The following is a 9,126-nucleotide window of genomic DNA, read 5'->3' as shown; positions in this document are numbered from 1 at the left end:
TGTGTATGTGTGATGGTGGTGGTGGTGGTAGTGTGTGTGTGTGTGTGTGTGTGTGTGTGTGTGTGTGTGTATGCTGGTTAGTTTTGCCAACTTGACACAAGCTGGAGTCACAAGGAATAAGGGAACCACAGCCAAGGTATTCCCTCCATCAGATTGGTCTGTGGACAGGTCAATGGCGGCATTTTCTTGTATGATGAATGATATAGAAGGGCCCAGCTCATTGTAAGTGATGCCACCATGGGCAGGTTGTCATATATTGTATAAGAAAGCTGAGTAAGCCATGGAAAGCAAGCCAGGAAGCATTGTGTCTCTGTGGCTTCAAGCTCCTGCCTGACTTTCTTCCCTGGCTTTTCTCGATGATGTAAGATAAAACAGCAACAACAAAAGAACCTGCCTTTGGTCAGTGTTTTATTATAACAATAAAGAAAAAAACCAGCTCTAGTACTAGTTGACTAAAATTAACCTTAGGGGTTTTGGAGGAGGACTGAGGACAGATAGAGAGACACAGGAAATAGTAGGGTGGAGCTTAGAGAGGGTCTTGATCCTTTTGGATCAAGGAACCAGAAAGAGAGAGAAAGAGGGGAAGGGATGTCACTAGTTGCTTCTCTACTGCTTCTCTGATCATTCAGGTTCTTTATGATATCTGACTCTTGAGTTTTTATTGATAAAGAACAACTAGATAATGCTTCAGGGGTTCAGGTCCATTCAGGTTGTCAGGCTTGACTGGCAAGCTTTCTTACCTGCTGAGTTATCTTTCCAGCCCCAGGTACATCTTAGGTGACACTTAGTCTAGATCTTCTGTTTAATTTCTTTCAACACCACAGCACTCTGAATTTCCTCTGCTAACCCACTTTAACCTTGGCTGCAGCTTCCTTGATTAGAGCCCTTTATTCCATAGTGTAAGCTCCCTGGGAATGGGTATGGTGTTTTAACCACTTTTAGTTTGATGTTCAGCAAATTATGTATGTACAAATCTGTGTTCTAAAAACTCATAAAAAGGGCCGGGCGGTGGTGTCCCACGCCTCTAATCCCAGCACTCGGGAGGCAGAGGCAGGCGGATCTCTGTGAGTTCGAGACCAGCCTGGTCTATAAGAGCTAGTTCCAGGACAGGCTCCAAAACCACAGAGAAACCCTGTCTCGAAAAAAAAAAAACTCATAAAAAGGAGGCAAGCTATCTGTTATTTTTACAAGAGACTTAAAGTCATAGAATCAAGAATTAGAGTCTTGAGTTGAACTTGCACCCTCAGTCCCGCCTTTAAAAAGTCCCCCTGCTGTTGGTGGGAAAAGTTAACTTTCTGATATCTCATCATGATTTTTTGGGGTTTTTTTTTTTTTGAGACAGGGTTTCTCTGTAGCTTTGGTGCTGGTCCCAGAGTTAGCTCTTGTAGAACAGTCTGGCCTCGAACTCCCAGAGATCCGCCTGCCTCTGCCTCCCGAGTGCTGGGATTAAAGGCGTGCGCCACCACCGCCCGGCTCATCATCATGATTTTTTAAATTTATCTAAAGACAATTAGAAACTTGGAGAAGGTTTGCCCAGTGAATTAGAACCTGAAGACCATTGTTCTCACTGGCCAGTGAGTCAGCCCCTTTCAAGCATTCCCCTGAGGACTATGAGCTGGTTAAAGACCCAACCATAATGGTTTTCAGCACCACTCACGGTGAGTCAAACAAGAAGGCAAGAGGGTTTGTGTTTATTCATATAAAAGTGGGATGACAGCACCATTCCATTCAATGCGTATTTGAACAATTCAGAGCAGAAATGGGAATAGCAATAGCAAAATCCTCGGCGTTTTCATGGATGAGCTGGAAACCCTACTCTCAAAGCTTGGATTTTAGTGTAGCACATCCCCCAATTTACTATCTGTTACTGTATTCCATTTTATAAGCTGTATGGCTTTTGTCAAATATTTGTATGATTACAGAAAATCTTAAAACAATCCAAAGGATTTATCTGACAATTTCTACTTGTCTGGAAGAAATTAGAGTCTAATCGGTTATTGTGGTTACCAATCTTCATTGTCAATCAGACTAAATTTGGAGACACACCTCTAGGTGTGTCTGTGAGGGAGTCCCTGAGAGGAAAAACTAAGGAGGGGAGGCCCAGCTCGAATGTGGGTGGCACCATTCCAAGGGCTGGGGGCATAGACTGGTTAAGAGAGACAAGGAGAAAGTGACTTTAGTACCAGCATCTTCTCTTTTTGTTTCCTGCTTCAGAAACGATGTGAGCAGTCACTTCAGGGCCCTGATGTGACGTCTTGAGCAGCTCTTGCCAACACGCTTTCTCTGCCATGACGGATGGCATGGTGAATGCTTCTCAAACTGGGAGCGGAAGCAAACCCTTCCTTAAGCTATTCCTGCCAGTGATTTTTGTCCTAGTAACAAGAAAAGTGGCTAATGTTGTTATCACACTACTAACACACCTAGGTATTTCTGAGGCCAGAAAGTGAGCGGCTGTTCCAGTTGTCTCGCAGATCTTTGCATTTCAATCAATAGGTGCTTGTGTATTTCACACTGGTGGGTAGGCTGACATCCACTCTTACCACCCTAGGGCATAAACAAATTCTTTTCAGAGTTGGAGATTGAACGACTGAGTCCTTTGATAAATGGGTGCACTCTGTTGGCTTGTTAAACTCAGGAAGTAAGGATTTGGGTAAACGAGAGAGGAGCAGCTCACTTGAATGTTCAAATGCGCTTTTCTAAGATGAACTCCCTGTCTCTTGGCACTTAGCTCCTCAAAGCCGGGAGTGGTGGCTTGAATGACAGGGTCCTGTACAGGCTCAGACATTTGAATACTTGAGCCTTAATCAGTAGTATTATTAGAGGAGACTCAGAAGGTGGGGGCTTGGAGGAAGTATGTCACTGGGGATGGGTTTTGAAGTGTCAAATTCTCATGCACACTCTCTGTTTTTGTCCTTGAATTTGAGATACGAGCTCTCAGAACACTTTTTAACCTCTTGCATAAATGCATGCAAAATCTGTTGAATTTACAAACAAATCTCAGCATCCATTTTTTAAAAATTTATTTATTTATTAAGGATTTCTGCCTCCTCCCCGCCACCCGCCTCCCATTTTCCTCCCCCTCCCCCATCAAGTCCCCCTCCCTCATCAGCTCGAAGAGCAATCAGGGTTCCCTGACCTGTGGGAAGTCCAAGGACCGCCCACCTCCATCCAGGTTTAGTAAGGTGAACATCCAAACTGCTTAGGCTCCCCCAAAGCCAGTACGTGCAGTAGGATCAAAAACCCATTGCCATTGTTCTTGAGTTCTCAGTAGTCCTCATTGTCTGCTATGTTCAGCAAGTCCGGTTTTATCCCATGCTTTTTCAGACCCAGGCCAGCTGGCCTTGGTGAGTTCCCAATAGAACATCCCCATTGTCTCAGTGTGTGGGTGCACCCCTCGCGGTCCTGAGTTCCTTGCTCGTCAGCATCCATTTTTTAAAACGATCAATTCTTTGAGAGTTTTGCACAGTGTATTTTGATCATACTCACTTCTTCCCCTAATCATTTATTTGGATGTCTGTCTGCCCACTCATCCTCTCTCTGGTTCTTTCAACATTTATTGATTTATTGATCACCTACTATATGTGAGAACTGCAAGGGGCAGGGCGATTGATGACTAGTGCTGAGCAGCGCCAGCTGGCATTAGAGTCAGACAAGAGTAATAACTAGAACCACAAGTTTGGGCATGGTGGCTCAGGCCCATAATTACAGCTCTTGTGAGGCTGAAGCCAAAGAATTGTTAAGAATTGGAGTTCAGCCTGGGCTATATGGTGAGTTCAAGGCCAGTGTCCTAATCCTACCTCATCTAAACAAAATCTAACAAATACAATGGAGAACAGCAGTGGACGCTGGAAACAAGGATGGTCATACAAGGATTTAGGATGGGGTGGTATTGTGGTAGGGAACTGCCCAAGTTTCAGATTGAGTTCAAACGAAGAAAATTCAATTTCCCCTCCTGCCACCAATGACCGTTTCCATATGCAATCCCACCTAGTTACATGATTGACAGGACCACGTGAGATCCCAGTGGTGTGGATGTCCAGAAAAGGTTGAGGTCATGGACTAAGAGAACACACCGAGTTCTGAAGGTTACTGAGGAAACCTTAGAGTATTTCATTGAACAGACACCATTTTTGTGGAACCAGAGGTTAGTCAGTCCAGAGGCATTTTAGGCAAACAACACAAAATTATAACATGCAATGGTATGGAAAGAGAAAAAGGGAACAGTTGTATCTAGGAAACATTAAGGTGTTCTATAGCTGCTATAGCATGTGTGTGTGTGTGTGTGTGTGTGTGTGTGTGTGTACATGTACACATGTATAATAGACCAGTGGATCAGATCTGCTTGATAATATAGCTTGGGACTAAATTTTGATGGGAAGTAAACCATTTACCAAAAACATTTATCCTGCTTTGTGGATGAGCAATGTTAATAGTCTTACAACCAGTCCTGTCTCTATGGTCAGATTCCAATCACAAGAATAGTCTGCTCACAATGCCATCTCCCTGGCTTCCTTCCAACCTCTTCTCCTTTTCTGGACAACTGAATTTCCAGACATTAATATGAACCAGTGGCTGGAAAAAAATTCCCTCTGTCAACCTGTTTATCTTGTTAGTGACATGAATAATCAAATTCAATTGGGTTTAACAAGATGTGTCAAAAACCATTAGCCGTATCAGAGCCTAAAGCCATGAAGATCTCTTTCTGTGTATTTTAGAGTTTTTCATATGAAAGGAGACGTTCAAAATAAAGGAAACAATATATTTCATTTACAAGCTCAGAGTCCTTCAGGGTTAGGGTCAGCTTATTAACGCTATGGTTTAATGATTTTTTCTCCTCCTCTTGGGATCTAGGAGTAGCAGTCTCTACTTGACAATCCTTCAAGTTTTTTGTTATGATTAAAAACCTGCTCGTTTATGTGGGATCTTTATTTACAAAGGGAACAAATAGGGAACTGTCTTTAAAACTAGTAGGGGCATCAGCATAGGATACTCCCCTCTGCCATTTGAGAGAGATTTTTCCACCTCCTGGAACTTCTGTTGTATTTTTTCCAGGCTCAATGGCATCACACACCTGCCAGTTTCCTGCAGGTTTTCAGGTAGAATGGTTGTGTGCTGTAGTGAACAAGGCTCCAGTGACTAATGGGATTGTCAGGAGTAGAAAACGCTGAGAGAGCTAACACACAAACAAACAAACAAACAAACAGGAATCTGCCCCCAAACAAACCATGTCAAAGTAAGACACAAGTGGACCTGCCTTTGAGCAGACCTGTGCTCTGTTTATCTGACTGTTTCCTTTAAGGAAAAAAAAAAAACTGCAGACAAAAGGAATACACGACACCTTCTATTTAATAACTTCTAGAATGCCAAGAGAATGGAGATTATTTATCCTGCTTGGTGTATTTTCCATACATGAACCGTTCTTTCTGAGGTGATCATCGAAGCTGGAAATACGAGATCCAGAGGCCCGCACTACCATTCTGCTTTCTTCTTTGCGTGCAGTCATCTGTCACGTGATAACAGAGGGTGGAAGTGAGTGAAAAGAAAAGGAGGAAAGAGAGGAGACTCAGTGCTGCCCGTCCCTCCGTCCTCACAGACGGCTGGAGGGCTGTGATGTGACAGCGTATGCTTGCGTTCCAGGAGCGCTTATGCACTAACGCTTCTAGTGGTTCTCAGTGAAGTGGAGACGGGAGGACGTGAACTCTAGTTTGAAGGGAATCACCTTACAGTCAAGATTTAGAGAAATCCTTTAAGTTCAGTCTTGATCTGTGTTGAGAAAGGATGCCGTGTTCTCCAGTGGCCAGCTTGGAGAGTTCTGTTTGCTGGGAACACCGCCAAGGGTCCTTAAACATGGCTCATGTGTTTCCTAGGAGATAACGCCATATTTAACACTTTCAGCTTTGAAGTACAGAGCAGACAATAGGCTGGTAATCCAGGTTATGTTATGGGAGCAACACCAGAATGACTGGCTCTGTTTATCTTCGCTGCCCCACTTGGCGCTGGACTCTTATCTGTGATTGTCAGCTGGGAGTCCCTCAGACCTGGTTTCCCAACTTCAATATCCAGAGTAGTCTCTTGTCTCTGGACTTCTGAGCAAAATCAAGGACTTATTGAGATAATTGAAGGTACACATTGGAATAAGTTCCCATTATCTTAAGCACAAAGGCTTACAAATTTCAAGTAAAATATTGTATAATTTCTCCAAAATCCTTCATTCACACACACACACACACACACACACACACACACACACACACACACACACGATTTAATAGTATTCGGCCAGGTCTTGTTTTATTTTCTCTTTTGAAAATCCATGTCCCAGAGGTTTTTATCAATATGACCCTTACTGTCACCAACAAGCCTTCACTAAGATGGTCAATTCTTTATATGCTGGTGTTAGTAATGACAAAACCTTCTTTGGTCATTGAAGGATTTTTTTTTTTATGGTCTTTATGAAGTTTACTGAAAGAAGGTTGCAGTCCTTCACTCTGTTGGTCTCTGGTACTATCTGGAATGGCTTGTCTTGGTCCCTCTTAGTAAGGTTCCTCCTGACTGTATGTCTCTTCATTCCAGAACCATGGGCATTATTAAAGTTACCTCACATTGGAAGGAGGAGTAACTGAGTTTGAGTTGAATGGATCAAAATCCTCTCTACTGGCTACGGTTATCTTACTTTGCAATAGAACAGTAGAAGTTATTCTTTTCTTGTCATATCCTGGTACTCAACACCAGTGCCATATGCTCTCATTCATAAGTTTTGACGCACAGGTTAGCATTGAGCAGAATCTGGGAAACGTTCTGGGGAGATAGGGATGGAGAGAGGATACCTATTGAGTATTCCCTATGAGAAATGATAAATATCTTAGATGGTACATATGTGGTTACCTCCATTCCATCATTATATAAACATTTCTGTGAGCAGTCACACTTTGTTCTATAAATAGATACAATTACCAATGTGTACATCCATTGCGATTTTCTGGAGAAAAGTATTTTTCTAAATGTGGTCTGTTCAGTTCTCCCAAAAGTGGAGCATTCATTTTCTAGCTGGGAAAACTGGAGCTCGGAGTGATCACATCATCTATCCAAACTTAAATGTCTAGCTTAGGCGATGCTACAGTGATTAGCATAGCTGTCTTCCAAATTTACATAGCTAACCGAATTTGGGATCCAGATTGAGTCTGTTTTTCCAATTCTTCCACCAAAGTTATCACCTCTAGCTGGCCTTTCTTTACATGTGTCAACATTTCTTTTTTTCTTGTGAACAATATAAATTTGTTGATTGATTTGTGTAGTGCACTACATCCGTCTGTGCTCTTTGCGCTACCTTACAGTTCATGAACCGGGCAAGGGGCTGGAGATTGAAACACACAAAGACTCACAGAGACAGAGGTCATCTTTGATGCCAAAATCCTTGAAACAGGAATGCTCCCCTTATTGTGTACCAGAGTCACTTATACAGAGATTCTTTTTTATTTAAATTTATTTATTTATTAAGGATTTCTGCCTCCTCCCCGCCACCGCCTCCCATTTCCCTCCCCCTCCCCTGATCAAGTCCCTCTCCCTCATGAGCTCGAGGAGCAATCAGGGTTCCCTGACCTGTGGGAAGTCCAAGGACCGCCCACCTCCATCCAGGTCTAGTAAGGTGAGCATCCACAGAGATTCCTAACTGATAGCCATGGCCCAGCCAAACTCATTAGAAACCACTCCCCTGCCACTAGGAACTCCAGAGGGTCTTGTGCTCAGAGCAGCTACAAGCATTACAAGTTGTTTACCTGATCTGGGGGTGTTCACAGCTCCCAACAGATTTGTTCTATTTTTTTTATTGATTTTTATTGAGCTCTACATTTTTCTCTGCTCCCCTCCCTGCCTTCCTCTCCCCCTTCAGCCCTCCCCTAAAGTCCCCATGCTCTCAATTTACTCAGGAGATCTTGTCTTTTTCTACTTCCCACGTAGATTAGATCTATGGAAGTCTCTCTTAGTGTCCTCGTTGTTGTCTAAGATCTCTGGGGGATTGTGGTTTGTAGGCTTTGCTTTATGTTTAAAAACCACCTATGAGTGAGTACATGTGATAATTGTCTTTCTGTGTCTGGGTTACCTCAAAATAATGTTGTCTAGCTCCATCCATTTTCCTGCAAAATTCAAGATGTCATTATTTTTTTCTGCTGTGTAGTACTCCATTGCGTAAATGTACTGCATTTTCCTTATCCATTCTTTGGTTGAGGGGCATTTAGGTTGTTTCCAGGTAAAATTTCTAATTAGTTTATCATATTATGGCTCATCAGTATGTCCCTGAGAATGGAATTTTACACCACATTTATGCATTAAACTTTGAGACAAACTTGAGACTCAAACTTGACTGAAGAAAAAATCAAGACAGATGCACTCTGGAGTGAGGCCTTTTATGCTAAAATTCTAGACTGATCTATTTCTATGAGTAGGGCTTGTTTAATATAACTAGCACTGCCTCGGTTCTTCATGTATGAAAGAAATAGGGCTGTCTGTGTCCTTAGGTTGTCCTGAGACTCTGGTGAGAGACGACATTTAGAGCCCCGGGTTTTGAGGACATAGTCAGCAGTAAGTAGTTGTTTAGTGTTTTCTTAGCCCAGATTCTAGGGAAATGAGCTCAAAACGGCGAAGAGATGCTGAAACTGAAAACTACCATTTATACATGAGAGTCCAGGGCCCAGAAATAAAAGGAAAATGGGCAGGGGTGGAGGGAAAGCAAATGTGACAAGCCAGTTTGCCTGTTCACTTACTGCACTGTGTTTGATTTTTGATTAACATAAGTTGTAAATAATGGGTTTTATCATATTATTTTACTATCTGACTATGAGCTTTCATCATAGTAACCCCTATTACGCTCTCCTAGTCACAACCCTAATATCCTGCCTGGGATACACACGATGCTGTTGTTTTTGAAACTGGCTTACTTCACCTATCCGACAATCTGTACATTTTACTGAAAATGCCACAATTTTGCTCTTAGAGTTTGATAAAACTCCATGTGTTCTCCACCTATTCATCTGTTGAGAAGCAGCGGGGTTAATTTTATGCCATGGCTATTGTGGATGCTGTACTAATAAATGTCAGGGTCCAGGTGCCTCTACAATAAGTTGACTTTCC

The sequence above is a fragment of the Microtus ochrogaster genome, chromosome 10, assembly GCF_000317375.1.
Source record: "Microtus ochrogaster isolate Prairie Vole_2 chromosome 10, MicOch1.0, whole genome shotgun sequence".
In the NCBI taxonomy this organism is placed as follows: Eukaryota; Metazoa; Chordata; class Mammalia; order Rodentia; family Cricetidae; genus Microtus; species Microtus ochrogaster.
The sequence above is the reverse complement of the archived record's forward strand: the minus strand, read 5'-3'. Positions refer to the sequence as shown.